The sequence below is a fragment of the Cervus canadensis genome, chromosome 4, assembly GCF_019320065.1.
Source record: "Cervus canadensis isolate Bull #8, Minnesota chromosome 4, ASM1932006v1, whole genome shotgun sequence".
NCBI lineage: Eukaryota > Metazoa > Chordata > Mammalia > Artiodactyla > Cervidae > Cervus > Cervus canadensis.
This window is the reverse complement of record NC_057389.1, coordinates 73,127,748-73,145,085: the sequence shown is the minus strand read 5'-3', so window position 1 is coordinate 73,145,085 and position 17,338 is coordinate 73,127,748.

Here is a 17,338-nt window from a genome sequence, read left to right as displayed (position 1 = left end):
AATGGAAGAGATGAAGGTAAATTATGTATGTCTGCCTTTCATCCTCCCTTCTCTTTCCCCTTCTGCCCAGAGGCCCCAAATCCACCTCCTAACAAGAAGTCCAGAGGAATTCTTGAATTGAATTATTTCCTGAACTGTAATTGAATTTTCTCATTCTGTCCTTTGAATACTCAAAGGCTGTGTACCTTTATTTATTTATTTTTTCCCTTTAGTTCCTTTCACTCCTTTTCCCCCCTGTAATTTCTTGAGTTTTTTTTATTTCTCCAGCTTTATTTCTAAGAAACAAAAGAGGAAGGATGGTTCTGAAAAAGGAAGTATTTCTTTAAATAAAATTCTGCATATTTTGCCTTATTGCTAGCAGCAGAATCTCTTAGAAAACCAAAGTACTGTGGTTTCAAGGACTGGCAGGCCAAAGAGAAGTCTATGCTCTCTTCAGTTCTAGTCTTAAAAGAACAGGAGGACTTCTATCAGACTTAAGGAGTGGTGGTGACAGTGTAAAGAAGAGCAAACAGGCTCAACTCTGAGATTCTTGTGGGGGAAGGAAAGGAGCATATAGGAAGTCGCTCAGATGGAGAAGTAATCATGCCTCTTTCTCACCAGCTTATTTACTGAAATTCCCATCATTCCCCTCCTCTCTGCCATCCTTATCCTCAGATCAGTTCAGTCACTCAGTCGTGTCCGACTCTCTGTGACCCCATGGACTGCGGAACACCAGCTTCTCTGTCCATCACCAGCTCCCGGAGCTTGCCCAAACTCATGGCCATCTAGTCGGTGATGCCATCCAACCATCTATCCTCTGTCATCCCCTTCTCCTCCTGCCTTCAATCTTTCCCAGCATCCTAAACTCATTGATATAAATCTCTTTCCTCCTAGGACCCGTGCCATGGGAGCCACCAAGAAGGGCTTCCATCCCATAGTCGACACCCAATAGATAAGGGTGTAAGGGTTAATATCTCTGTTTTACAAGTGAAGAATCCTGAACTCAAATAACTTGCCCAGGGTAATATTAGATTTAGGTCATACTGCCATCCAAAGATTTGAACTCAGATCTCTTAGGCTACAAAGGCCCTCTAAATGTTCTCCAAAGCTCCCTGAAGCCCAGAGCGAGTTCAGTCAGGGTCTGCTATTCCTTAGCTGACAAGGTGAGAAGAGACAGGACTTTTTTAAGTTTGGGTTTTCAGTGAGCCTTTGGTAGAAAGAACCATCTTCCCTGAATAGTTTTCTCCTCCCTTTCCTCAAGATGGAAGGAAAGCTTACCTCCCTACCTTGACCCAACACCCAGACTATAAAGGCCAGCTTTTGTTGAAAGGCAAAATATACAGGTCCAACTAGAAAACTCCTTGATACACTTCCAGTTTTAGATATTCACTTGGTGAAAAGAAAATACTTCTAGGAAGGTTTTGGAACTAGCAGTAAGTCATGTACATCAGGTCATGGCTCTTCTAACATCTATTGGAGTTTTCATTAGAAGGGAAGCAGAAGTCAAAAGATGTAATTTTGAAAGGGAAAGGAGAAGCCATGAGGAAGACAGCAGCAAGCAGTTTTGTTTAGCCAGGAGCAACTTGAAAGCATTTGACTCTGGGACAGAATGAAGTAGAGGGACTATTCTAATCAAAATCCCAGCAAGTTATTCTGTGGTTATTGATAAGTTGATTCTAAATTTTTATGGGAGGCAAAATACTCAGAATAGCCAGAACAAAATTGAAAGAGAAAAACAAAGTTGAAGGACTGATGCTATCTGATTTCAAGACTTACTATAAAGCTCCAGTAATCAAGACAGTGTGATTTTGGGGAAAGAACAGACAAATAGATCTGTGGAACAGAATAGAGAATGCAGAAACAGGCTCTGATCTATATTCAACTGATTTTTGACAAAGAAGCAAAGGCAATACAATGGAGCAAAGATGGTGCTGGAAAAAATGGACAACTATGTGCAAAAAATTTGATGTAGACACAGACTTTCTACCCTTAACAAAATCTAGTTCAAAATGGATCCAAGACCCAAAATTGGAACACAAAACTATAAAACTCCTAGGAAATAGCACAGAAGAAACCTAGATGACCTTTGGTTTGATGCATACTTCTAAGATATAATACCAAAGTCATGATCCATGAAAGAAATAGTGAATAAGCTGAATTTCAGTAAAGTAAAAACACTTCTGGTTTGTGAAAGACATTGCCAAGAGAATAAGAAGACCGCAAATCACAGACTGGGAAAAAATATTTGCAAAAGATATTTCTGATAAAGGATTGTTATCCCAAATGACACAAAGATCTCTTAAAACTCAACAAGAGTAAAACAAACAGCCTGATTGAAAAATGGGCCAAAGACCTTAACAGACACATCCCCAAAGAAGATATACAGATGTCAGATAAGCATATAAAAAGATGCTCCATATCATGAGAGAATGCAAAACAACAAAGAGATACTACTATGTATCTATTAGAATGGCCCAAATCTGGAACATTGGCAACACTAAATGCCAGAGAGGATGGAGAGCAACAGGAACACTCATTCATTGCTGATGAGAGTCAAAATGATACAGTCACACTGGAAGACACTTAGGCAGTTTCTTACAAAACTAAATATACTCGTACCATGTGATCCAGCAGTCATGCCCCTCAGAATTTATCCAAAGGAGTTGAAAACTATCTCCACACAAAAACTTGCACACAAATGTTTGTAACAGCTTTATTTACACTTTCCAAGATTACAAGTAAAAACTATGTCTGTCAGTAAGTTAATGGGTAAAGAAACGGTAGTTTGTTTATTTATAGACTATAAATAAATAAACTATAGTTTATTATTTATAGACTATGGAGTATCATTCAGTGCTACTAAGAGACGAGCTGGTAAACCGTGAGGAGTCACGGAGGAACCTTAAATGCATGTTATTAAGTGAAAGAAGTAAACCTAAAAAGGCTACATACTGTATGATTCCACCTTTGTGACAGTCTCAAAGAAGAAAATTATGGAGACAGTAAAGAGATCAGTCATTGCCAGAGGTTGGTGGTGGGAGATGACTAGGTGGAGCAGCGAGGCTTTTTAAAATGAGGTTGAAAATACTGTATATGATACTATCAAAGTGGATACATGTCATTCATCTGTCCAAACCATGAACTCAGTGACTATGATATGTCAGTGTAGGTCCATCAGTTGTAACAAATGTACTGCTCTGGTTAGGAGTGTTGATAATGAGGAGTCTGTTCACGTGCAAAGGCAGGAGTTTCTGGGAAATCTCTGCTTCTTCCTCTTGATTTTGTGGTGAACCTAAAATGTCTCTTAAAAAAAAAGTCTTTAAAAAAAAAAAGAGGAAAGATGACTTGGTAAATCATCAAAGCTTAGCACTTGCCCCTAGCCAAAACGGTGAGACGAAAGAGAGAGCTAGATTAATGAACAGAAAATTTGGGAATGTTTCTCAACCATGGAAAGGGATAATTACAAAAGACTTTTATATTCAGAAAGCAAAGAAAAGAGAAGATGTGTGCAGGAAGCAGGGAGGGGCTACCCAATTAGATTATAAACAAAGCTTATCAGGGACTGTGCGTGCTTTCTTTCATATATATATTTAATGGAATAACTGGTGAGGCAGAACACAAAATTTTCCAACAACAGAAACTGCCAGCCTCTTTTCTGCCTAGGACAACATAACAAATGCCCTTGAAGCAAACTATGTCTAGGTGAGAGTCACTTGAGTGGCTCCTTTAATTGTGGTTACTTCTGCATAAAGATGGACTAGTGAAGTTGAGTCACACACTCTGTCTACCAGTATCTAAGTAACACTCTATAAATAATATACACATTTGTATATTTGTGGGTATATAAAAATATATATATATTTTTACCAGCAGAATTTTGTCAGTAACAACCATGTTAGGAAAGAAACAGATAAAGCGGGAACAGTTAGAGCCAATACACAAGTAGAAGGTTCTGCTGAAGCTTATTATTGCTCTACTTGTGTTTCCCAGAAGCAATGCTTGAAAGCTAAGAACAAATCATCAGAATTCCCATAGATAATAACAAATGTAGGGAGAAGTGAACTGAGTATATCCTTATTTTTCTCCTCTTCTACCCAGGGAGGTAGAAATAGCTGCTATATAGGGAGGGATGAGAAGAGAAATGAACAAGCACAAACTGGGCTGTCTCTCACTGGTCAATGCTTAGGCTTCAGGCCCCTACACTGAGTTGGGAAAAAGGCAGTGGTAGTTCCCATGAAAATGGGATTATGAACCTGGCAAGAATCAGAGAGTACATTAAAAGGAGAGTACGTAAATCTGCAAAATTTCATCAGAGTACTTGCTCTTAACCACTAAACTCTACTGCCTCATTTCAGGTTCTCTGGCCACGGTAATTGACTCACGGATGGACCCTGGGTCAATCAGAATCCTTCTCTGCAACTATCAGGGAATGCTTACATTTTTGAAAGATAGGACCATCATCCCTGAACATAGATGATGTCTGTTTTAGAAGAGAATGAAGAGAGAAAAGTAAAGTTCATTTTGAGTAAGAGTAAGAGGATATCATGATGCTACTAAAACCCTTGGTCCAGTCCTGTGTGATGCCTTTCCTACCCAATTATGTGAAGCCACAATAACTAATTGTTATTCAGTCACTCAGTCTTGTCCAACTCTTTGCAACCCCATGGACTGCAGCATGCCAGGCTTCCTGGTCCTTCACCATCTCCCAGAGTTTGCTCAAACTTGTGTCCATTGAGCCAGGGATGCCATCCAGCCATCTCATCCTCCGTCATCCCCTTCTCCTCCTGACTTCAATCTTTCCCAGCATCAGGGTCTTTTCTAATGAGCTGGCTCTTTGCATCAGGAGGCCAAAGTATTGGAGCTTCAGCTTCAACATCAGTCCTTCCAATGAATACTCAGGGTTTCCTTTAGTATTGACTGGGGAGGCCAAAGTATTGGAGCTTCAGCTTCAGCCTCAGTCCTTCCAATGAATATTCAGGGTTTCCTTTAGTATTGACTGGTTTGGTCTCCTTTCACTCCAGGGGACTCTCAAGAGTCTTCTTCAGCACAGCAGTTCAAAAGTATCATTTCTTCAGTGCTCAGCCATTTTTATTGTCCAGTTCTCACATCCATACATGACTACTGGCAAAACCATAGCTTTGACTATACAGACCCTTGTAGGCAAAGTACTGTCTCTGCTTTTTAATATGCTGTCTAGGTTTGTCATAGCTTTTCTTCCAAGGAGCAAGAGTCTTTTAATTTCATGGTTGCAGTCACCGTCCACAGTGATTTTGGAGCCCAAGAACGTGGTGATTTATATTCTGTCCAGCATGAGAGTTTCACTTTTCTTGAATTATTGTGAAATATTAGCATGTCAAGTAACAGAGGGAAGAGCAATAGATATAGGAGAAAGGCAATAATACCATTCCTAAAGTGTACTTTGTACATAACTTCACGTAACTGGTTCAATTGCTGTTGGTATGATTTTTAAAAATGAAAATATAGACACCATGTAGAAAACTAGTTCTACAGAAAAACATATACTAGAGCTCTGAGAAAGTAAAAAAAAAAAAACTAGAGTTGAGGAATGGATAAATGTTATTCTGATTTTACTTGCTGATTTTTCCTTTCCATATAGCAAGAGAAAGAAAAAGAGAACCCTCTTAAGAGGGAAATTCAGTAAGCAGCTTTCTTAAAACGTCCTTTTCTCTGTAGCTGAAATTGCTAGAAATTCAAATGGCCATAATTTCCCTGTGTTCTATAAGAACACTGCCATTTACTCAGAGGCTTTTAATTATAGTTCCTGGATCAAAAGCATCCATAGAGAGAGGGCTCCAGGCTGTAAATAGTGCTTCAATTAAACTACATCTGTCTGAACCAATGATGGATTTTTAGTAAACAGGACTTTTTGCTTTCTAAACCTTAGGAGGTAGAGATAGGTAAAAGAAATACCTTTTTGTTATACATGGAAAAGTCACTTTAACTGTATTTATTTCTGAAAAAATAATCTCATCCTCAAGTTTGTGTTTTTCAAAAATGAAATTAAAAAATTATAGGATGATATTTTTACCTGTTTCTAGCTTTCTCTTGTTGATAATGATGTATGGTGTCTAACCTGGTACAATTTGTTTGCTTAATGTTCTTCCTAGAAAGTTTTTATCCTGGAAAAGACGGAGATAAAATTTTGAAAGTTTCTCATCAAAGGTTAGGAATGGAGACAGGCTGCTCATTAACAGTATCAGGTAACTAGCATTTTACTAATGTAGTGAAAAATAAGGTGAATATGGTAGGACAAGCCATTTTGGGTAGGTAAGGCTAAGACTAACTTCAGTGCTTAAATTTGAAGTAATCATAGGACATCCATAGTAGAAGATACTTAGAAAAATGGGGTTGGGGCTCAGGAATCATTACAGTTAGTGATACGAAACCAAGAAATAGTCATTTAAAGCACCTGGAGTTGACCCTCAGGAAGAAAGATGGTTTCTAAGGAGAGAAGGTGAAGAAAGCAAGCACTAAAGAACCAATAACTAAAGCTTAGTGCCCACCCAATAGTAGTAACAAGAGTCAACTCCTCTAATGTAGTCAGGCGGATGGGAGGGGCACCAAGGAAGCATAGCAGGCTCTTCAAAAGGCATGTTACTTAAAAAAAAAAAAGTATGCTCTCAGAGTGTAAAAATAATTAAAGTCCAAGAAGAGAGCATTGGATTTAGGATTTTAGGTGGTGGTGGTGGAGCTTTAGTAGCTAAGTCATATCCGACTCTGGTCACCCTGTGGACTGTAGCCTGCCAGGCTCCTCTGTACATGGGATTTCCATGGACAAAAATACCGGACAGGGTTGCCATTTCCTTCTCCAAAGATTCTTCGCAACCCAGGGATCAAACCTGAGTCTCCCGAGTCTCCTGCATTGGCAGGTAGATTCTTTACTGCTGAGTCACCAGGAAAGCCAAGGATTTTAGGAAAGTGAAAGTGAAGTCACTCAGTCGTGTCCGACTCTTTGTGACCCTATGGACTGTAGCCTATCAGTCTTCTCCTTCCATGGGATTTTCCAGGCAAGAGTACTGGAGTGGAAAAAAAAAAAAGAGTACTGGAGTGGGTTGCCATTTCCTTCTCCAGGGGATCTTCCCGACCCAGGGATCGAACCCAGGTCTCCCGCATTGCGGGCAGACGCTTTACCCTCTGAGCCACAATTCTAAATGCACAAAAAGGAGATAAAGAGGAATTAACTGACAGCCATATCCATAAATTGTCTTTGCTTTTGTACTTATTCAGTGTCCTCTTCTCAAGGTAGATATTGAAAGGAAAGCTGTTAAGAAAACTACAAGGTTCTAAAGAATTAGTCTACCATGAGAGACTCAAATGGGCTTCCCAGGTGGTGCTAGTGGTAAAGAACCTGCCTGCCAATGCAGGAGACATAAGAGATTCAGTTTTGATCCCTCTGTCGGGAAGACCCTCTGGAGGAGGGCATGGCGATCCACTCCAGTTTTCTTGCCTGGAGAATCCCATGGACAGAGGACCCTGGTGGGCTACAGTCCATAGCGTCGCACAGAGTTGGACACCACTGAAGTGACTTATCATGCACAAGGGACTCCAGTCCTCTAGCTAAGCCTCGAATCTGACTTGAATACTGAGAGCTCTTGAATAGATGAAGACAGTATCTTTTTTTTTCTTGCCTTTATTCCTTTTTCTTTTGTCTTTCCTTCCTCCCATACTTCTTTTTAAAATCTTTTTGCTTTAAATTTCCCCAATATCTAGAAGGCTCTGACAGAGAAAGGTGCTGACTGAAGAATTCTTAGACTATAGTAGATAAGAGGGCAATGGTTTCCCAGGCGTCAATCAGAGAACAAGTTCTTTCTAGCACTGGCTCTTGTCCACTGTCCTGAAGAGTTTAGTTAGTTTGCTTTTCTGACCTTGATTGCTACCTTTAAAAGAGACCTTAAAGCCTGATGAGTCTCCTAAACTTGCCAAGCCCAGCTGACTCAGTCTAATCAGCAGTCTTGCCCTGGCCAGTCCTCTTGGTCTCTGACCACACTGTTTAGCTAACCCCATTTGGATCACACCCTACTGCTTATACCTCCTTTGGAAACTTGCATCTAAGAACTAGCTTCTTACAAAATAGAAAGACTGTGAAGATTCTTGATGGAATAAAAAACCAAGGATATAGGAATCCAGGGTAGAGGGGTTGGACTTGTCAATGGTGAGTGTAGAGACCTTTGGTTAGAGAAGATAGAGATGGGGCAAGAAAGGTTCAACTTGAGTGTCTTCATTTTTCTGAAAAATAGGATAAAAATCCTTTTCAAAGAGGAAGTATGAATTTTATTTTATGAGAGTTGTGTCTCAATAAAGCTATTCAAAAAAGGAGTGCACATAAGAGATGGGATAGGATTAGAAAACTATTGAGCTTTAACAGTCATATTCATATTAACATGGCAATTCCTAGTTATGGATCCCTTTAATGATGTTTCTTTAATATACAGAGCAGTTGCAATTGTCTCTATGTTCCTCTCTTCCTTTCTCATTGAAATATTAGATTGTGCCAAAGATTTCCACAGAATCTTTTTAACTTTCTGATAGTCATTCCAGGCAAGAAACAAATGGAACATAATCATATGTTTTCTAATCTTCAAATGTAAACATGACAGATATAATAAATATTTTAATACATAAATAATATTTATATGGTTTGTTTTAGGCTATACACAACAGACTATGCAGCCAGTGGTGGCTTACATAATGAAGACACTTGAGTGTGTCATACAATAAAAAGTGGTTCCAGGATGGTATAGCAGAAAAATGTGGGATTTCTCCTGATAGACACACATTGACTCTAACAGTTTCAGATTTTTCCTCACCAGAAAACATATAGAAAAGCAGGAAAGATGGGGAAGGAAAGAGACGTTCTCATCACTTTCAACTTTCCTTTTACCAAGGAGGAATATCTTCCTGGGAAGTTAACGAGCAAATTTTCTATTGTATCTCCATGACCCAAATTGGGTCACATTGGCAAACACCTAGCTTCTAGGGAGGCTGGAGAAGTGAGTGAATAACTGGCTTTCTAGCTTCAGAGAGAGAAGGACAACAAAGGAGGGGGGTGGAAATGGATTTTAAGTAGGCTACCAAATGCTCTGCTACATTATTCACTGGGGGAAAAATATAATACAACCAAATAATATTTGCTTGAGCAACTTCCAGTATGAGCAGATTTCATTGAAACTGACAAAACTCAAAAGCTGAGGATGAAAACTTGAGGAAATTTGCATGCTTGAAAAGTGAACAGAACTTCAGAAACCAAAACATGAGCATATGAAAATATGTTATGAAAATAAAACTGATTAAGATAGCTTTGTGTTTTGGATTCCAGTCAGTTTGGGAGGACCACAGATTTCTTGTAGTACAGCTAACTTTTCCTGGAACGGATATTTACCTAGGGAACACAAGCCTGGATGTTTCTATCTCAAATAAGTGAGCCAAGAGTGTTTCTGACAACTACTCCTAATTATGATAATTATTTTTCTTTTCTTTCAGTTTTGCATTGGTCACATTTAGCATCTCTATACTTCTCAATGAGGTTTTAAGTAAATCACGGCAGATCCTAAGTATGGTACTAGAAGATGAAGAAAAGTGCTGATATTTGGAAAAATGTAACCCATTTTTAAGACCTGGGATCCCTACAAAAGTAAAATACTTAGAAAAAGCAAAACAACTGTTTTTCATTCAGACTGTGACCATGTCATATGTTGTGAAAGAGTAGTACTAACTAGTAGCTTCTCAACTCAGAAGAATATTCCTTGTACTGTGGATAAGGGTCTGCCGTATCAGTAAACAAAGGATGTTGTCACCACAAAGCCATCAGCCAGTGCAGCTGCCCCGACTGTGCACCGAGGGGATTCAGGATGGAGAAAAACAGGATACTGGCCCTAATCAAGATGCATATAGAGGGAACAATTTCAACAAGCCCAGACTCTTTTATCTTCCCATTTATAGAAAGGTGTGAAATTCATTAACTTGAGATGCCTGATTTTCTTTAATTAGCAGTAAACTTTTCATGTTCCAACTACCAGCTTTGTTTTGTTTTCAAAGCCTCCTATGTATCCTGACTCCATCCTTAGCTCTTTGTAACAATTCTTCAAATCTATCTGAGACCTTGTCTTCCAAGCTTAAGTCCTCAGTATGTCTGCCAAATAAATATAATTTTAGACTTTTAGATTGTTCAATATTTTTCAGTTGACAGTAACTTTTTATTATACAAACTGAGACAAGGAACCACACTGGCTTTTCAGTATTATTATTAAATGAAGAAATTGCTCATACATCTTAGCTTTAACAACTTTGACTACATTGATCCTTAGATTTTTTTTTTTCCTCCAAATTATCTTTTATTTTTATTTTTTTGTTGTTTTTTTATTTTATTTTATTTTTTTCATTTATTTTTATTAGTTGGAGGCTAATTACTTTACAATATTGTAGTGGGTTTTGTCATACATTGATATGAATCAGCCATGGATTTACATGTGTTCCCCATCCTGATCCCCCCTCCTGCCTCCCTCTCCATCCCATCCCTCTGGGTCTTCCCAGTGCACCAGCCCCGAGCACTTGTCTCATGCATCCAACCTGGTCTGGTGATCTGTTTCACCCTTGATAATATACATGTTTCGATGCTGTTCTCTCGAAACATTCCACCCTTGCCTTCTCCCACAGAGTCCAAAAGTCTGTCTGTACATCTGTGTCTCTTTTTCTGTTTTGCATATAGGGTTATCATTACCATCTTTCTAAATTCCATATATATGTGTTAGTATGTTGTAATGTTCTTTATCTTTCTGGCTTACTTTGCTCTGTATAATGGGCTCCAGTTTCATCCATCTCATTAGAACTGATTCAAATGAATTCTTTCTAATGGCTGAGTAATATTCCATGGTGTATATGTACCACGGCTTCCTTATCCATTCGTCTGCTGATGGGCATCTAGGTTGCTTCCATGTCCTGGCTATTATAAACAGTGCTGTGATGAACATTGGGGTGCACGTGTCTCTTTCAGATCTGGTTTCCTCGGTGTGTATGCTCAGAAGTAGTATTGCTGGGTCATATGGCAGTTCTATTTCCAGTTTTTTAGGAAATCTCCACACTGTTCTCCATAGCGGCTGTACCAGTTTGCATTTCCACCAACAGTGTAAGAGGGTTCCCTTTTCTCCACACCCTCTCCAGCATTTATTGCTTGTAGACTTTTGGATAGCAGCCATCCTGACTGGCGGGTACACCATTTTTTAAAAGATTTTTTTTTAATGTGGATCATTTTTTTAAAGACTTTATTGAATTTGTTACAATATTGCTTCTGTTTTATGTTTTGGTTTTTAGGCCATGAAGCATGTGGAATCTTAGCTCCCCAATCAGGAATTGAACTGATACCCCCTGCCTTGGAAGGTGAAGTCTAAACCACTAGACGATCGGGGAAGTATCTCAGAGGTACGTACACTCCTGCTCCTCACAATTCAACAACCCCAACCTCAAAGACTGTAAATTTTTCTGTGATTCTGCCTGTAACCAAAATGTGGATGACCTTTTGTTGTGTTCTGAAAATGACCTAAGTCCTTAGACTGATTTTCTCTACTTGTTGTTTCAGTTCAGAAAGGCTATAAGTTTCCCAAAAGAGAATTTATAATTTTATCAAAGTAAAGTTCATTAGCTAGGACCTGATATATCCCCAGAAGATGAACTCTTTACTTCTGACAGACTATAGCCTGTTCAAAACTTTGCCAGGCCAGTAACTAAGACACAATTAAGCAGAATCCTAGATGGTACTGGCTTTTTCAAGAAGTGGATTCCCAGTTCTGAAACAATAATGTCTTTGTATAACATCTTCCTTACCAAAGACTTTATGAATTAAGTCCTTGGTAAGGAAACCTCTTTGAATCTTAAACATGAACAGGCCTTTTGTGAGCTATAATCAGCTTCCCACTGTGATTTGTCTAACAATAGTCACAGCAACTAAACTAGTAGACACATTGACAACTTGTTTGGGGAGCCACCTTTAAATCTGATGCTCCTTCATACTGTAAAATCTTTGATTCTCGCTGAAAATACACCACAGATCTTCATAAATACACTTACCTCCTAAGAAATTCTATCACCTTTGCTATTACTTATTTGTGATCATTGGTATACTACTTAAATCCTGAAACTTTTCTTCCACTGCCTGAAGAAATTCACTCCAACCTGTTTGTAAAATCCAGACCTGAAAGAGATTTATTAGAAATTTCATTAGAAAATGCAGACTGAACTTTTCTTCTTGATGGGTCATATTTTAAAACAAAAATAGAAAATTATTAAGTAAAAATTTAAAAATAGGTTTAAAAAAACTTACTTCAGCCCTAGAATGTAACCCTTTACAGAGAGGAAAATCTGCTCAGGTTGCAGAACTCAATGTGCTCACTAGAGATTGCCAGCTAAATAAGAGCATTCACATTTACAGGGATAATGGATAACTTCTGGGGGTGTTCTGTGAAGTTGAAGTGCTCTGGAGACAAATAGGGTTCTTGGCCTCAGAAGGCAGTCAATTAAACATGGCCAACAAATTAAAGAATTTTTAATGTTCTGTTCCCTGTTGCCTGTGTGCGTGCTCAGTCATGTCCAACTCTTTGTGACCCCATGGACCATAGCCTGCCAGGCTCTTCTGTCTATGGGGTTTCCTGGTTAAGAATACTGGAGTGGATTGTCATTTCCTTTGCCTGGGGTTCTTCCTGACCCAAGGATCAAACCCACATCTCTTGTGTGTCCTACATTGATAAGCAGGTTCTTTACCAACTGCGCTACCAGCTATCGTAAAAGTAAGAACTCATATAAAAGACTGAAGGAGATGCTCTGGCACTCATCTAAATCTTAGACTTCATGAGACATCCAAAAAAAAAAAAAAAGGTCTTTGGAGGGGTTCACAGAGTCTATTACAGAATGACAGGTTTCAACACGGTTTATAATCTAGTCAGACAGAGAAGCATGTAAGTAAATGCGATAAGGAGATGAGTAATGTGATAGAAGTAACGGAAGGGGAATGTGTAGGGAAGTGCCTGCAGAAGAAATGGTCACTTCTTGAACAAGGAAGGAGAATAGTAATGAATCTGGAGCAGTTTCTTAGGGAAAAGTATCTTGGAGATAAGTCTTTGGCAGGTGAGGATGGGCAGGGAAAAGAGAGTGCTTTCCAGGCAATGTGAACAGCTCAAGCAAAGGCTGTGAAACAGCTTGGCCAGTTCAGGGACTTGCATTTTGGTTGGCTAGAGCAACTGGGCAATAAAAAGAAGAGATGAGTTTACCATGGGAAATGTGGTCGCCTTGATCCCTGCCTCAAATAAAAGCAATTTAAAGGTTGTTATTATTCAGTCTCTTAGTCATGTCCAACTCTTTGCAACCCCATAGACTGCAGCACACCAGGCTTCCCTGTCCTTCACCATCTCCCAGAACTTGGTAAACTCATGTCCATTGAATCTGTGATGCCATCCAACCATCTCATCATCTGTTACCCCTTCTCCTCCAGCCTTCAATCTTTCGCATCAGTCTTTTCCAATGAGTCGGCTCTTTGTATTAGATGGCCAACGTATTGAGGCTTCAGCTTCAGCATCAGTCCTTCCAAAGAATATTCAGGACTGATTTCTTTAGGATTGACTGGCTTGATCTCCTTGCAGTCCAAGGGACTCTAAGGAGTCTTCTCCAACACCACAGTTCGAAAGCATCAATTCTTCAGCACTCAGCCTTCTTTATGGTTCAACTCTCACATCCATACATGACTACCGGAAAAACCATAGCTTTGACTAAATGGACCTTTGTTGGCAAAGTGATGTCTCTAGTTTTTTAATATTCTGTCTAGGTTTGTCATAGCTTTTCTTCCAAGGAGCAAGCATCTTTTAATTTCCTGGCTGCAGTCACCATCCACAATGATTTTGGAGCCGAAGAAAATAAAGTCTTTCACTACTTCCATTGTTTACCCATCAATTTTGCCATGAAGTGATGAGACTAGATGGCATAATCTTAGTTTTTTGAATGTTGAGTTTTAAGCCAGCTTTTTCACTCTCTTCTTTCATTTTCATCAAGAGGCTCTTTAGTTCCTCTTTGCTTTCTGCCATGAGGGTGGTGTCATCTGTTTATCTAAGGTCATTGATATTTCTCCCAGCAATCTTTATTCTAGCTTGTGCCAGAAAAAGCATCAGTCAGTTCTGTTCAGTCACTCAGTTGTGTCCTACTCTTTGTGACCCCATGGACTGCAGCATGCCAGGCTTCCCTGTCCATCACCAACTCCCAGAGCTTACTCAAACTCATGTCCATTGAGTCAGTGATGCCATCCAACCATCTCATCCTCTGTCATCCCCTCCTCCTCCCGCCTTCAATCACTTCCAGCATCAGGGTCTTTTCAAATGAGTCAGTTCTTCGCATCAGGTGGCCAAAGTATTGGAGTTTCAGCTTCAGGATCAGTCCTTCCAATGAATATTCAGGACTGATTTCCTTTAGGATGGACTGGTTGGATCTCCTTGCAGTCCAAGGGACTCTCAAGAGTCTTCTCCAACACCACAGTTCAAAAGCATCAATTCTTCAGTGCTCAGCTTTCTTTATAGTCCAACTCTCACATCCATACATGACTACTGGAAAAACCAAAGCTTTGACTAGATGGACCTTTTTCAGCAAAATAATGTCTCTGCTTTTTAATATGCTGTCTAGGTTGGTCATAACTTTTCTTCCAAGGAGCAAGCATCCTTTAATTTCATAAATAAGCATAATTCTTGATTAATAAATAGGCTGTTTTACCTGAAAAGTTTACATTTTTACTTGTATATTGGATGGGCCAAAAATGTCACTTAGGGGTTTCTGTTACATCTTACAGAAAAATCCAAACAAACTTTTTGGTCAATCCAATAAATATATCTTGATCCTGATAAATACTCATTTTTTAACTGTCCTAAGACTTAGCTTTAAAAAAAGAATTATGCCACATGTTCAGCCTTATTGATATACCTTCTCCTACCACAATCTAGTTGCTGAAATTTTTGAAATCTTGTTTTGGATAAGCATAAATTTGTGCAAATGAACCTACTTTTAACCAGATGTTATTCAATTTGAAAAGCAGTCGTATTCTAATAGAGTGCACAAAGCCATTTTTAGACATGGTCAATATTCTTATATCTGAATAACAAATAACACATCTGTGTGTCTGTGTGTGTGCATATGTCTGTATATGTGTACCCACAGTATTAATATCATTTCCAATTTTTGTAGTATCTTTTCACAACCCATAATCAATGTTTCCTGCTGTCACTTAATGATTTCCCAATTATTATTTTATGTTGTTATATTCTTAATTATATATTTATTATTACATCATATATAATAATTTTATTATATTTATTAATTATATTGTTATATTTATAATTATTAATTATTATATTATTCCTATTTATTATTCCTAGGTAGCATTGTTGTTAGTAAATAGTGTAGGTGGAGAGAAGTATTACGGTGAACCAGCTGAGCCATGATTCAATGTCCTTAACCCAGTACGTTTTTATTTAAAACATAAGCAACATAGAGCCTAATGACAGAAACAGGAACATTTTGTCCATGTTTTCTTTTATTTTGGACCTGAAGTTTAGAAGGTTAAGCTAACAACCATACTTCCTTGTTCTGGCACAGAGGTGCAATCCCTCCTCCTATCTTCTTACTTCTCAAAAAATTTTAGGTAAGGAGAACATTTTACACATTGAATTTGATTGAATTGAAAGTCGCTCAATCATGTCCAACTCTTTGTGACCCCATGACTGTCCATGGAATTCGCCAGGCCAGAATACTGGAGTGGGTAGCTTTTCTCTTCTCCAGGGTATCTCTCCAACCCAGGGATTGAACCCAGGTCTATCTGCACTGCAGGTGGATTCTTTATCTGCTGGACCACCAAGGGAGCCCAAGAATACTGGAGTCGGTAGCCTATCCCTTCTCCAGCAGATCGTCCCATCTCAGGAACTGAACTGGGGTCTCCTGCACTGGCAGATGGATTCTTTACCAACTGAGCTTTCAGGGAAGCTCATGGAATTCTCCAGGCCAGAATACTGGAGTGGTTAGCTCTTCCCTTCTCCAGAGGATCTTTCCAATCCAGGGATCAAAGCCAGGTCTCCTGCATTGTAGGTGGATTCTTTACCATCTGGAGCCACTGTTTTACACATGTACTTTTATTCCCCAGGGCTTAGAGGGAAGTCCCAGGAGTCAGAGAGACCAGAGTTTGGATTCTTATTCTTTTCCACTCAATGAGTGTGCAAACTTAGGTAAATGATTTGGCTTCTCTGAGACTGTTTTCTCATCTGTAAAACTGGAGTAAAAATAACCTCCTCATCGGGTTGTTATGAGAACTGTATTATATACTTATAGTGCTCAGCACTGCAAGTTAAGTGCATACAAGTTAAGTGTTGCTATGGTTAGATCATCAATGCCAATAAGAACTTTTGGTTAAAGAGTTATCCTGGCTAGGAATATTCACTATCAGTATGCTGTATAACTTTAAGCAAGTCACTTTGCCAAACTGTTACTCTGTTTTTGCAACTAAGAAATGGAGCTGACATTGCAAATTGTGCATTCTAAATAAGATTGTAAAAATTTAAAGCACTAAATAAATGTTAATAACTTATACCACCTCATTAAAATCTATAGTTATATTTCTAATCCTGAAGATAAGTACAATTAATATTCATTATTAGTAGTGTACTTTCCACTCAGACATCAATAAGACATTTCAAAGAGGAGCAAGCATAGAGCATTGAACCTACCTAGGGTTATGGACTCAGTAAGACAGGAGGAGCAATTAGAAGAGAAGAGAAATGTGTGTTTTCTGAAGATTTTCATATTTATTCTCAGTGAACCTTACTAGCTTACTCTGTTAGGAAGTGGGTGATGCTGAGTGGGAGCTGATGCAGGGGGTCCCCAGGCCAATTAAATAGCTATGGCCATTCCTCTCCCTTCTGATGTCTACTTCTGACATAAAATTTAGCTTCCCCAAAGGGTGAACAGCAAGGGAGAAAATGTTATGCTGTAAAATGATGAAACTCCTGGGCCGCTTAAGGCACTCTGCTCCAACCCTCACTTCTCAAAGTACAAAATTCATTATTGTTATGGCTCATTAACTCTTTCAGTTGAAGGGCTGTAGAGCAGTGACTTGGAGCCTTTGAACCAAACTGCCTGTGTTTGAATCCCAGCTCTTGTGCTCACAAGCAGGGTAAACATAACCCCTCAGGGCTTCAGTAGGGATGACAAAAATAACACCTACCTAAGAGCAGCACCTGGACCCTACTAAAGACTCTATTAATAGTAGTTAATTAGTTTTACAGTCAAAACTGTACGTTTTGGAATTTGGAACTGTACAAATGGA